A 13175-nucleotide genomic window follows, 5' to 3' on the forward strand; every position below is an offset into this window, starting at 1 on the left:
TGAGGAGAGGAGGTGAAATCTGGTCGCTGCAGGCCTCAGCTGGTCTCTGAGACGCCTGCTGAGGAAATAAAAATAAGGCGGATTCAATTTCAGACTGGTTTCTGTATGAAAAATAGTAAGAAAGGTGACAGAGTTCAGTGATTGCGTAGATAGACTTTAAAGCTGCACCAGACAACAAGACCCAGAAATGCTGCACAAGCACTGAATTAAGAGTTCAGGTGCAGAGAGTTGATCGTGGAAGGGTAAAAAATTAATATATTGGATTATTAAAGCACAGGGTAGGTGGGATCTGTTACAGCGTAACAGCATGCTGGGTACAGCTCACTCTCCATCTGCTGCTACAGTAGATTAACAACACATGAACAAGTCCCTCTGTAATATCACATATAAGTTTCCACTAAGGGAAATATTCAAACTCAAGCTTTTTCTGCCTCCTTCATTCAGAAATATTAAAAAAACTTCTGCTGCATCATTCTGAATTTTCATTTACTCAGAATTCTTCCTGACTGATTTTGTATCTTTGTATCTTAAAATTTAAGTTAGGTGGGTTTGACTAATGCTCCATTTACCCCAGGACGATTGCGGGTAAAAACGAAAAAATATTTTATGTGAAGTGCCTTTCGTTTAGACGGTGACGGCGTTTTCAGGGCTTCAAAACGCAAAAATGTAAAACCATCCTCCAGAGTGTAAAACTGTAATCCGCTCCACCGTAGCGTGTCCATCTACACTGCCAAGACACAAAACTCTGCTCAGATCTGCTCACATCACGTACGCGTTTACGTCGCATACATGCTCCAGTACAGGGAAATAAACAAACACGTGGGATTATTTCCATGCGTGGGACCTTCAAGCTGCTCTGGCAGCTCTAATAAACTTACAGGAGTCTTTCCACCAAATGTACAGGATATGTACAGATAGCATTAGTGAACAGAGAAGGATCTGGAATTACCTCCATCACATTTTGGATGCACCAATTGGCCGGAGGCGAGCCAGACGGCTTTGGAGGAGACCTGGGAGATCTAGTGATGGTGGAGAACTTTGTGGAAGGAGTAGCTGATGAAAATACGTGGCGTGAAAACTTCCACATGCCCAAAGATGCTCTTATCGCTTTTATCGAATTAAACACACTTTAGCGTCACCATATGCAGCACATTTCCTCCTGAAAACGCTCGTCCAAACGCGGAATAAAAAGTGAAGACGCAACGCCACTTTCGCGTCTTCTGTTCACACCGTCATCATGTAAACGTAGCCTGAATCTTTGTCCAGTGCAGCTTTAAGTCTGGTTGAGCAGCAGGTGATAGAACTAAGAATAAAAAACTTTGCATGAACTTTTTAGCAACACAGTCCCTTAGAGCCAGTTGTGGTGTGCAGCTTCTATACATTGGGCTGTAATTACTCTTTTTAAAGTGGGTGTAGTTGATTTAAGGCGGTGTGAGACGAGGTGTTGGCGGCTTCAAAGCTTTGCGAGCACGGCTGAATTTCGGCATATGAATGTTTTAATTTTGCTGCTTGATATTCATAGTTTCTTTTGAAGTCCAGTGAGCGCGCTGACTGTGTTCTCTTGGAGCGATTAGTTCCGCTTTCATCAGGAGGATTTCAGGACTTTTTAGATACTTCAAACTTTCTGCAGAAGCTTATATAGTGCTGTTGTTATACATTAGTATTATTCTGAAAAATATACTTCCTGCAAAGCTTTAAACTTTATTTCTTTTGCTGGTGAGTGAAACTGTGCTGATGTGATGTTGGTTTGTATTTGGTTTGAACATTTTAACAAGGTTTCATCTCTTGCATATATTTACTTTTTTCATTTTTGATTACAGCTCAGTTTCCACATTGTGTTTTCTTGTTATTTTTACAATCATCTCAATCCAGTTTGAATGCTTCACAAAGAAAAACAGCTGATTGAGGACTTGTGTTGTTGTTTTGGCCCTGTGATGTACAAGCAGCATTTTATATGAATAAAGTTCTCATGAAACCTGTATGATCTGGTTCGCTGGATAAAAACACAAAAACAAAAAGCAATTCATGGTTGTTTGTGGGTTTTTTTGTTTGTTTGTTTGTTTTATGTTAGCTTATGATAAAATGTTTATTCATTGCATCCCTTGTCAAAAAGGAACCAGACTATAATTTTCAACAAGACATTTTGGAGCATTTATGGAGCAACTTTTAGACCAACATCAGGTTATTTTAGCTCCTGAGGGCAAAATAAATTAATATCAGATCAATAATTAAAACTTGTCTGCGGAGTTTTGTATCAAGACCTGTATTCTGTATTTTAACCAAGCAGCTTGAGTAAAACATCTGAAGTAGGTTATTTAACCCTCTGAACCCCAACCCACTCTGGAACATTTCTGCCCTACAAAGTCTAACTGTAGTAACTACGCAAAGGGTAAAACTGAGAAAAACTGCTTTAAAGTTTTTTTACACATTTTTTAACTGGCCAGCAAAATGGGTTATAGGTAGGCAAGTGATATAACACTTATTTCTACATGTATTGATGATGATTTTATGCTTAAAAAACATGAATATTTATTTGACCTTTGACCCCAAAATTGTAGTTACTGCACTCTGGTTTTGCATTGCTAACTTTTTACAGCTATGTAAAAGGTTCTAATAGTAAAGCAGTAAGTACAATGTTGTTGTCTTATTTCAGCTTTTATATTTTGTTTTCAGTGAATAAACATTTTCAAATAGATTTTTTTTATGAGTGTATTTAAATGTGTTCAACAACTCTATTCAAAGATTTGTTCACTTCAGACCTAATATTATAAAGTAAAGTTATATTTTAGTCTTAATATAATTTTATCTCACTTTTTTACTTTAACTGACACTTAATCACTATCTAGATAATAATTTCCCTATCAAATAAACTAATATATTTTTTTTATTATTCTTGTCTTCACTATTCAACACAATGAAGGAATACAAGGCTGCACTGTATCACAGTCTGCTTTGGTTTTGAGTTGGATTTTATCGTTACTGCAATTTTTATGTAATTATCTCTCTGAAATAAACCTACATTAAAATCTAAAACTTTGTCACAAGATAAAAAAAACACATCAAGGTGTTTATTTATTTATTACATTTATTTTATTTATAGCTATAACTCAATTTTTACCAAAAATGTAGTTACTGCAGTGAAGCTTTGTAGGGCAGTTATGTTCTCTTTAAATAATTTCCCAAAATGAACCTTTTATCATAGAAAGACACTGTAAAAACAGGCATTATTGTTGAAATTGAATACACTGTTATGTTCTTTAATTCATAATAATATTTTAAATGTATCATGTTTTTCAAGTTAAATCTCGACCTGAAAAGAAACTAAAGCTGTCAGCTAAATGTAGTGGAGTAGAAGTATAAAGTAACATAAACGGAAATACTCAAGATACAAGTACTTCAAAATTGTATTGTATTAAACATACTTACCGTATTTCCTCAAATAGTAGCCGGGGCTTCTATTAATAAAAAATCTGTTTGGGACCTGGCGAATAATAGGGGCAGGCTATTATGTGAAGGAGGCTTTTATTAAAAAAAGAAAATCAGAGCAGCTCTGACCGGCACTTTTTAGAGTGTTTTACACAGCGCATTGTAGCCAGTTATCCGGATGTCAGCCATATTGGAAGTACTCGGATGTAAACAAACAATGAACAGCACGCTGAATGTTCATTTTAAGCAGGATTTTAAATGTCTAAACTACTAAAAAGCCCAGAAGAACGTGCGTAAATGGCTGGACTTTACAGAGAATGACTAGGACAGCGGGAGAAACAACCATATTTACCTACAGTACTAACTCATGTGGCCAAACTTCAAAATACAGGTGTTGTGTTGAAATCTGTTACACGTCAAATGATGTTTCCTGAATGGTGTTCTCCGTAGCATCACCTCCGCGGTTGGAGTTAAGATTTAAGTTTAAGGTTAGGCCTTGTAGAGATAACTGTTTGGGGTTAAGGTAAACTTGGGCTCATGTTAACAACTTAAAGGAGGACTGGTTGGGGTCAGGGGTCAGGTTGGTGCAGGTTAAGGTAAGGGGGACACATATCGACGGGGGAACAGACTTTGACATAACACCGGTAAGACACCCGGCTTATGAAAGAGGCTGGCTTTTATTAACTAAAAATTGTTTTTACACCCGGTTACTAAATGAGGCCGGTCATTAATAGGGGCCCGGCTTTAAAGTGAGGAAATACGGTAGTTACTTTATAACAACCACTATATAATTTTCACTGTGCTGCTTTCACGTTATTTTGTAACATTGTAATTTAAGCAGCTTATAAGCCATGCAAAGACTCGACACCAAAGTGTGCAGGCTGTATTCATGCAGTTTTGACAAGCGAGTAAGTTTTATATTCGAGTTCTCAATCAAAACACAAACACACTACAGGATCCTCTGGTTAAATTACTTCTCTGTCCGCTTCATTCTAGAGCAGACGGGAGTGTTTTGTGGACTCCATCTCTCTCTTCCTTCAGGCCCAGCACACACTGAACCTGCTGTTCTCCACCTGTCCACCACATGTCCTCAGACTCACCTGCTCACCTGTTCACACTCACAAACTCATCAGTCCTTCTGCTCACCTTTCCTGCCTCGCTCCTCTGGATTTGTTTGCTTGTTTGGTTTGGAATTCCTTCTCGTCTTGACAGTAGTGATGGCCAAATGAAGCCTCATGAAGCATTGAAGCTTTCCATCCATCGTGTCACTCATGGGCCGAAGCTTCATGGTGCTTCATTTGCTCAACTGTGCCATCAAGTGGACAATTAATGTAAAACAGGCAGCATGATTGGAACAATCCCATGGCTTTGGTGTGTGCACTAGATGATCATTTGGGCCATCTTATGTTAGTTTACCAATGCTATTTTTAATTGTATTTTTATTTATTCTGTCCCTAATTTGTCTGTGGAGTACCATTGTTCTAGTGTTGATGTATAATGTTGGAAAAACCAATAAAACATATATGAATTAACTACAGGATCATTTGGGCAGATAATCATTCAGACCAGGAACACTCCCTGAATTGTCTGGAGGGCTGAACCTGTTCAAATAAATTTGTTCTCAGCCAAATTTGGTCTCTTAAATTGTGATGTGTAGACCTAATTTTGTAACTAAATGTAATTACTGCAGGAGGCCACCCTGGGGGGTCTGGTGTCGACGCCAGAGTGAGCACAGGGGTGTGACCCACACCCTAGTGGGCGTTCTCCAGGCATAAATTGGACAGTTTTGGACAGCAGAAGTCTCTATTTCATTCTTCACCAGCAGAAGAAACATTTCCACTGCAAACCAGGTTCTAAAGTCAGCTAAATTATCCTCTAGTATGGGGTCAACATTAATCAGATTCCCATTTATTTCAAATGTGAAATTATTCAAATTTGACAAGATGTATCCTGTGTCTTTTTAATTGTTAAATAGGACTAGGAATAATTGTTTAGTACTATGGGCACCATCAGACCCTGCAGGAGTTTAGTCATTAATATAATTAAAATCATCATTTCCATCCGGTCTGACCCTTTGATCCTTCCTTATCTTGTGCACGGATGTCTGGTTTTATCAGGAGCATCTCAAACTGGTGTCTCACAGCGGCGACGGAGGCTCAGATCATCTCTCCCTCTGTCACTATCTCCCACTGATCTCATTCATCTGTGGCTCAAATTAAATCACTAACTTGATGTCGGCTCGAGCAAAACACGATCACTCAACTGAGTCAGCAGAGTCCTGCAGATTCACTTCTCCGCCGGCGCCGGCCTCTAAATGAAATGCCAATCACTCCGCCTCGCTCTGGAGGGAATTTACAGTTCAACTCATCTCCTGTGTGGCCGGAAAGCTCAGCAGCAGTTTGTCAAGTGTGAATTTATTGGCCCTAAAACAAACACAGGGGGACTCACAGAGTCCAATCAAACGGACCGGCTGCAACATAAACCGTGTGAAGATGAGGGGCGATAAAAGACGCTCTGAGGTCTGACCGAGTATCAGACAGATGATCAAATTATCTGCAAACTGAGTACGAAAGAGATGAGTCTGCTTATCCAAAGCTTTATTCTGAAAGGACACCTATCACCATCTTTAATTGCCCGAACGCAGGAAATATTACAAAATATGTTTTGTTTTTGTGCAAATCTACTGTAACCAGAAAACAGGGAGGGCAATGAAAGGAAAATCTGTATCCACAGATGGCTGACAGATGCAGACTTTCTTCTTTGAAGCAATGTTTAGTTTTATTTTTATGACATCAGAGTCGACAGCAGAAAAAATGACTCAAAAGTTATTAAAGCTCACTTTGTAACAGATCTTTTGACAGCAGGCATGTTAGAAATCAGACATGGAAAAGCTGAAGCTGCAGAACAATCCGATTTTCTGAGTCGGATCAGTGATTGTTAAATAGACCTAATAAATCAGCCGATCTAAGGTTATTGTATTTTGGTGTAAGTTGGCTGAAATGTAAATCCCCAACTAGGCTTAAGGTCATTTGGAAACAGTTTCACCATTACGGCCCGCATGAGGTTACCCGGAAATTAGAAATCAATACAACCGCAGTGCTTTTATTTTGAAGGCGATTTACGTATATCTGAGTTACCCGAGTTACCTCGGTACCTTGTCAAAAACATGTATTGTTTTTTGCATAAAGTTCATAAATTACTGGTTTACTGCATAACATAAATGCTCTATATTGTTTTTGTGGTTTGAATGTTTGTTTAGTAGCGTTAATTAATTAATTTAAAATCGTAGCTCCATGAAAATAAAAATCAGACAATCCTTGGTCACCTTGTGAATCCACCGTAAGAGCAATAACAAATATTAGCATTAGCAATTGAGCAAACAAGCACTTTTACTATAGCTAAGACAACAAATATAGCCACTAATATATATGACAGAAGAAAAATAACTTTAATAAACCTTGTTCCTGTCAGCCAGCCACTGTAGAAGCCTTTTTGATACTTTATATCAACTTTATATGAATTTTTTATTTTTATTTTATATATATATATATATATATATATATATATATATATATTTATATTTTATTTCTTTATTTAACCAGGTCGGTCCCACTGAGATACAAAGACCTCTTTTTCAGGGGAAGCCTGGCCAAGACAGCAGCAGGGTTAAAAGTTACAACAATAAGACAGACAGTGCATCATGACAAGAACAGACAATAAAACATGGACGTACAGTAAAATACAAGCAAGCCAGACAACACAGTAAGATAGGCATGGACAGCACAAGATCATGACATCATAAAAAACAAGGCGATACGAGTCTGCTTCCAGATCTCTCAAGAGTTTTTTAAAGGATGTGAGCGTAATAAGGTCCTGCAGATTGAGACTGCTCTGGAGCAGATTCCAGGATGAGGAAGCCCGATACATAAAAGTCTGTTTACCAAGTACAGTGCGGACTTTGGGAACAGTCAACCGGTATGTATCATTGGAACGAAGACTGTAGGTGCTGTGGGTCCTGTTAATGTAGTCACATAGGTATGTGGGGAGTAAACCTAGAATGGCCTTATAAATGAAACAATGCCAGTGAGTTAACCTGCGAGCGGCTAACGCCTGGATTCCACTGGATGCGTAACGACTCCAACAGGGGTCTGTCCGCAACGGCTGCGTATCTACGCAGTCCGTCAACACCCACCGGATCCGTCTGTTTCGGAACTGTTGCGGACAGCAGAGTCCCGAGGACGCACAAGATCTCGCGAATTCACGCCTAATCAGTTGATATAACTGGAAGATAATCAACATCTCCTCGTTAATGACTGATGACAAATCCAGCGACTCCGTCTTAACGAGCGCTAACGAGGTCGGCCGGCTTGTTAACGAGCCGGCCGACCTCGTTAGCGAACCCAAGGTATTTTATTTTGAAAATATACCAGTGTTTTATTTTGTGTCTGTGCAAGACTTCCTGTCCCGAACGATCTGCTCTGTGCTGAATTTATGCGTAGTGCTCCGTCGTCCGACAAAAATAGAAGCTCTGCGCAAGTGTTGCGAGGGCTGTCGGATGGCCCTGCGTTGTCGGACTCATTACGCAGCGGATCTGCAGTCGGTGGAATCTCACACATTGATTATAATGGGTGCGTAACGGCTCCGACGACGGATCTGCAGCCGTTACGCATCCAGTGGAATCCAGGCGTAAGGACGGCCACTCAACCCGGGCATATAAGGAGCAGTGACGTGTGAGAGCTTTGCAGCCTGTAACAAACCTCAAAGCACCATGGTACACAGTATCAAGGGATTGAAGACAATATACAGGGGCATGCATATACAACAGATCACCATAGTCAAGCACAGGGAGAAAGGTAGCAGAAACTAGTTTTTTCCTTGCAGCAAAGGAGAAACATGACTTGTTCCTGAAGAAAAAGCCCAGCTTAATTTTCAGCTTTTTGATGAGGCTCTCAATGTGGGTTTTAAAAGTTAGGCGGTCATCAATTAAAATTCCCAAGTACTTGTAATGTGTAACCAACTCGATCTGGTTTCCCTGCAAGGAAAATATGCTGGGTGGAGGATCACTGACCTTCCTGCCGTTGGTGAACATCATTAGTTTAGTTTTAGAGACATTTAAAACAAGTTTCAGGTCGATCAGTTGGGATTCCAAAAGATTAAAAGCTGTCTGCAAATAGTCAAAGGCTTGATTTAGAGTTGAACCACAGCAATATAAAACTGTATCATCGGCATAGAAATGAAATTTGGCATTGGGAACATTTCGACCCAGCACATCAACATAGATACTGAATAAAATTGGACCCAAGACCGAGCCCTGAGGAACACCAGAAGAGACATTTAAAATACTGGAAGAGCAGCCATCATGGTAGACACATTGACACCTGTTGGACAGATAATTTGCAAACCAACCAACAGCTTGTTTGGACAACCCAATGTCTGACAAACGTTTTTCCAAGATGTGATGGTCCACTGTGTCAAAAGCCTTGGAAAGGTCAACAAAGAGAGCTGTGCAAAAGTTTTTATGATCTAGTGACTCTAAAATGTCATTTGTGACTTTAAGGGAAGCTGTAATGGTGCTGTGCTGTTTCCAGCCCTTGAATCCAGACTGATATGGAGAGAGAATGTTATTTGTATGCAGGAAGTCCTTTAACTGATCATTGACAAGTCTTTCAAGGACCTTGGACAAAATGCATAATTTGGAAATCGGTCTATAGTTGTTAAGGGAGGTGGGATCTCCCCCTTTAGGTAGAGGGAGGACGTGAGCGGTCTTCCAGATTTTAGGATTTTTTGTTGTTGTAAGAGTGAGGTTAAAAATATGTTGGAGGGGTTTAGCAATAATATTAGCTGCTAATTTTAAAAAATAGGGTTCCAATTTATCTGGGCCGGCAGATTTTGTGGAGTCAAGTGATACCAGAGCTCTTTGGACTTCTTCGAGTGAAAACAAGGTAAAATGGAACAGTGGGCCTGCAACTACATGACCTTCATCAGGAGCAGATGACAGTGCGTCTGAAGCAACAGGCAGACAAGAAGCGGATAAGACATTTGGGGGAGAGGACTTGGAAAACAGGGAACCAGAGGCAATAAAATATTTTTTATAATTACAACGCACTCGTTATTATTTACCGTTCGTTTTTCATTTAACCGTTCCATCCGTTATTTCCTGTCACTACCTTTCAAAATTAAAGCACCCGTTTCACACTGGATGGCACCTTTTCAAAATAAAAGCATCACAACATTGTAAAACACCTAGAACATATTCAAACAAGCTGTATAACACAAAAACACCTATAGGAACCTTGCTAAAGGTCATTTACAGTTGTGTTTAAAATAAATGGAAAAGTGAAATAGTGATTGGAGTATTTCCTACTTTTTACTGCTATATTTGATTTACTCCACATTATAAACATATAACATGTTTTGTTTTCTTATCAGTAGCAGCCCAAAACCAGATAATTTACTGTATTGTATAAAGCAATTAAATTAGTATTGAGCAGAATTTAGTTCGGAGTTTTGGTCCGACCCCTGCAACCTTCGTGGTATTGGTCATGTGGCCCCTTGGGGAAATTAATTGCCCACCCCTGGGTTAGGAGGACAAACTGTAGGTTAGGAGGAGGACAACAAAGTCTGATACATAGTCAGCAAGAACAGAGAAATGTTTTCTCTCTCCCAGGGCTGCAAGAACAGAAAGACATCATTCTGTTTTTGCAGCCCTGCCAGAGAGAACACATTTTATACTTTTTGTATAATTTTCACATATTTTAGTCCTTTTGTCTTTTCAGTTAATTCTTTGACTTTAACAAATTTTATCCCTTTTTTGTAATTTCTACATATTTTTAGCAATTGTCGTTTTTTTGGTCATTCTATCTTTTCTTGGTAATTCTGTGTCAGTTTGTCATTTTTAGGATTTTTAAAAAAAAAATGTATTTGTTCTTAGGGAGATCTAACTTTTTTCTTGTTCTTGCCACCTCAAGAAAATTTCTCTGGGAGAGAACAAATTTCTCTGTTCTTGACACATTATCTGGGCAGAGCTTTTTTCTTGTTTGGTGTCTGATAACTATTGTGCGATTGGTCACAAATGTGAATGTAATGTGTGCTGCAGTGGGAGGACCCTATGAGGACTTCCCTGGAATTCTGCACTTGAGTTTTATGTGAAGTATGAAATGTCCTGGCCAGAACTAACTTTTTCCGTGTTCTCGCCACTTCAAGAAATGTCTCTGTTCTTGCAGAGTGTGTATTAGTCTTAAGACACCAGCTGATGCTTGCACGATTAGCAAGGTGCGCGATAGCTACATTTACAGAACTTCACACTGGCAGCCAGAAACAAACCCGCTGTCAGTTTCACTAATCGAGGCAAGGAACATGATTTCTTGTGGTGGCAGTTTTTAAATGAGCCGTGGTGAAAGTTGCTATCTGTTATCAGATCATGTCCCTGTTCTCCGGGTCCTATGTTCTCCTCTTTGTATGAGACTGGGGAACATAGGGCCCTTTTTCCCCGCTTTTTCCAAAAAGGTTCCTATGTTTTCCGGTCTGTTACTTTTTGCTGCAAAATTCCATGACAAATAGGCCTATGTAGGCCTGCAGGCTGTTTGATGCGCATATGCAAATAACCTAACCCTAACCCTAAAAGGAAAAAGCTAAGCGTGGATGCAAGACAATATGATTAGGGGTGGGAATATACAAACATGAGTAATCCTAGATTTAAAAAACAAAAAAATGAACTGCAAAGTAACCAGAAAGTAGCGGCTGTGCAAATGTAAGTTTTGGGCTGCTTGAGCTAAGGTGGGCCATGTGACGGTAGGCCTGCTGGCCATGCTGATAGTCTGCTGTAAAGACTGTTAGATTGCGGGGAACATAGGACCCTTTTCCAGAAAAAGGAAGACTTTATCATTACATTTAACGAGTATTCTGACCCCTTTAGTGACTGTTTTTCAAAAAAGCAACTAGTAACAAATCTATTGGCTTTCTCTGGTGTTATTGGAGACTTTACTCTTAATGAGCACGGTGCTCACCCTTCCCAAAGCACTCAGCAGTGCCTCCCAGCTGCAGTCAGAGCAGAAGATGTTAACCCCTCCACGTCCAGACTGCAAACGAATCGCATATGCGCGAACTTGACGCTGGCTGGCTTACAGTAGATGTCTTTTTAAGGACACGTAAAAAGTCCAAAATTCACAAGTGGAGGAATTTACTAACATGTTTTATGTTGTACAACAAAACGAGAACATCTCTTCAGCTCATGTTAACCACAGAGCTTATTTCAGACATTTCAGACCACCAACACATTCAAAATCGTCATTAAGTTGACAGGTAAGATCAGGCGGCAACCTCCAGGTCTGAGCATGGAGGCAAACCAGGAAGTGCCTTAAGCTGCATTTTACCGAAAATTCCAGCAGGGGGCGCTAAGTTTGGCTGCAAAAATCTGTCCATTCATTTCAATGCAAAATGAGAAAACTTCTCACTTGATTTATTACCTCAGAATTTTTTTATTTTTTTTTTTAAAGATATTTTTTGGGCATTTTACAGCTTTATTTATAGTAGAGAGATATTCAGAGTGAAGGGGGGAGACAGACGGGAAAGAGCTCCGAGCCAGATTCGAACCCAGTCAATAGTAAAAAATCTTCTTCAAGACTATTTGATGTTAATAGTGTAAATAATGGCCCCATTCAGATGAAAATAGAAGATAAAGAATCATATGATTTGGGGCGTGGCTACCTTTGATTGACAGGTCACTAACAAGGCGAGCCGTCACCAGGAGAGAAGCAGAACAATGCATTTCCAAGGCAACGTGTCAATAAAGTTATATAAAACGTTATATAGATATAAAAAAGGACATTTAGCGGTTTGGTCTCATAACTTTGACCCTTTCACTGTATTTTCACTTAATGACAGTTTATCTGAACATTGTTCAGTAAAAATGTCTTGTTCAGCGTTTGGTTGGACTAACAGACACTCCAAGGAGTCGCTGGTCAGTTTTCTGAGGTCAGTAACGAACATTTTGTTTTTGTTTCTTGCTAGCCAAAACCAACATCCCAGTTAATGCTCCAGTTAATGCTAACATGAATTAGCAGCAGCTTCTCTCAGTCAGGTTGAGGTGTAGAGAGGCTGTAGTCAGTGATCAGATCCCTCTCCTCCTCCACAGTCCAGATATGGTCTGCTCCCCGTACAGGAAACAAGATGGTGACACAAGATGTCGACCAGTGTAACGCCAAACTCGATGCTTACAAACGGGCCACAAACCAATGGGTGACGTCACGGTGACTACCTCCATTATTTATATACAGTCTATGGGTAAGACTTTACTAAAATGCTAACTTACTTTCGGGCTTAGGAACTTATTCCTGTGGCGCCCTATATACTGGACAGGTAGTGAAGTGACCTGTAGTTCATAAAACAGGTATGCGTCAAACTACACTGCTCAAAAAAATAAAGTGAAACACTAAAAATAACACCTCCTAGATCTGAATGAATGAAATATTCTTATTAAATACTTTGTTCTTTATCTAGTTGAATGTGCTGACAACAAAATCACACAAAAATGATCAATGGAAATCAAATTTATTAACCCATGGAGGTCTGGATTTGGAGTCACACTCAAAGTTAAAATGGAAAAACACACAACAGGCTGATTCAGCTTTGATGTAATGTCCTTAAAACAAGTCAAAATGAGGCTCAGTAGTGTGTGTGTGTGTGTGTGTGTGTGTGTGTGTGGCCTCTACGTGCCTGTATGACCTCCCTACAACGCCTGGGCTGCTCCT

The sequence above is a fragment of the Centropristis striata genome, chromosome 11 (assembly GCF_030273125.1).
Source record: "Centropristis striata isolate RG_2023a ecotype Rhode Island chromosome 11, C.striata_1.0, whole genome shotgun sequence".
Lineage (NCBI taxonomy): Eukaryota > Metazoa > Chordata > Actinopteri > Perciformes > Serranidae > Centropristis > Centropristis striata.